Raw genomic sequence first — 1,671 nt, 5'->3', positions numbered from 1 at the left:
CCCTTCGTGGGCCCCGGTGGGGTGAGCCCGCCTGGCCCTGGAGGCGGGGGGCAGTAGCGGTGGCGGTGGCAGTGCCGGCGCTTCGCTGGGACCCCGGCGTGTGACAGCCGCCGCCCCTGGGCGGGGGTCAAGGTCTCGCCCTGCCCCTGGGATCGCTGAGAGCTTTGCGAGCCGCCCGACTCATCACGGAGTTAACTGCAAAAGCTGTTGTGTTGCCCGGTATCATTTTTTCACTAGGCAAGGGCTGATTTTTTCCAGCCCTGCAAGAAACCGAGATTAACCTTTCTTCCCATTCAGTAAGTGTGCTTCCGTGTTGGGAGAGTGCGAAAGCCTGCAGCCCTCTGGTTAATCGGAGCAACTCTGCCACCTTCCTGCCGTGCTTTGTTTCCTGTGCTGCATTCATCTGGCCAGACCCTAAACACTGCCTTCTTCAGGTTCCTTAGTCAAGCTTTGCTCCAGGAGGTCGGAGAAATAGGCGTGGAAATTTCCACCTCTGCTACTGAGGGGGAATAGAGCCCCTTTACAGCGGAGCCGCTAGTCAGGCTGACGGAGGTTGTGGGCGCTCAGCTTTCCCGAGATGTGTGACCTTACCCTTACAAATATCAGCGATGCACCGTGGCCAAAGGCTCACAGGTTTTAAAAGGTCGTTGTCTTTGTTCAGCGCTGGATACTCCAGCCTGCTTTGGGGGCTTTGGTGCTTCCTTTCACCTTGGAAGGAACTTTTCACCTTGTTGTAACAACTACCATTAAAGCATGCTATAAGCTATTACTTGAGACCCATGAAAAGAAAAAAAAAAAGGATTTGAAATTAAAAGTAGTCCACAGGGCAACCAGCTTCACAGCCTTTATTCTCTTCCTTATTGTGGAAAGCCCTCACAACAATGACTCCTTTTGGGTGGCCCTGTGCATCTAACTGTGCCTGGAGAGGAGGAGAGAGCTGAACCAACTTCGTGTGGAGCTATAGTCATTGCACTTAATTATTAAATTTACAAATTACTAAAACTACAAGATTGTAAAGGCTCAGACTCAGTTTCTGTCTTTCCCATCATTAACAGACAAGCTGGGATAAAATAATTTTTCAGGCCCTCTGAGTTGTAGCAAACCTTAACCAGGTTTCTGCTAAATGCCTTTCTGTGAATGACATCACCCTGTGAATCTTCCCGTGTTGGCTGGTAAAGCCAGACAAAGGACACAAAGAACAGGGAGGAAAGTCCACAGGCCTGAAAGAAAGCGTGGCTGTATGAAGGTAAAACTCATCTCCAAGTAGAATGCAGGAGCTGCCCAAAGCCAGCAGAGGCAGTCCTGGGGACTGGGCTCATGCTTTGGCTCCAGGGCCACCTCTGCTGGAGAACAGGTATATAGGGATAGTCATGATCCATGAGGCTCTGCTGAAAGGGCCTAAACCTGGGGATAAAATTCTTCCAGATCCCGGCCCTGGGAAACAGAAATACTTCATGGCCTCCTGCTAAATTGTGCCCAACTAGAACTAGTTTCCAAGCTTGCACTCATTTATTTTCAGAGGATCCCTGCAGTGGGTCAGTACCTCTTTTATTTGGGCTAACCCAAGTTTTGTGTCTTTGCTTTTCTGAAGGTCACATGGGAAGTAGCCCTTCTCTGTGCTCCAAAAGGAGCACTCTCCTTCCCCATTTCAATAGTGGCACATTCAATTCC

The sequence above is a fragment of the Corvus brachyrhynchos genome, unplaced genomic scaffold, assembly GCF_000691975.1.
Source record: "Corvus brachyrhynchos isolate BGI_N302 unplaced genomic scaffold, ASM69197v1 scaffold175, whole genome shotgun sequence".
Taxonomy (NCBI): Eukaryota; Metazoa; Chordata; class Aves; order Passeriformes; family Corvidae; genus Corvus; species Corvus brachyrhynchos.
Note: the sequence above shows the minus strand (reverse complement) of the source record.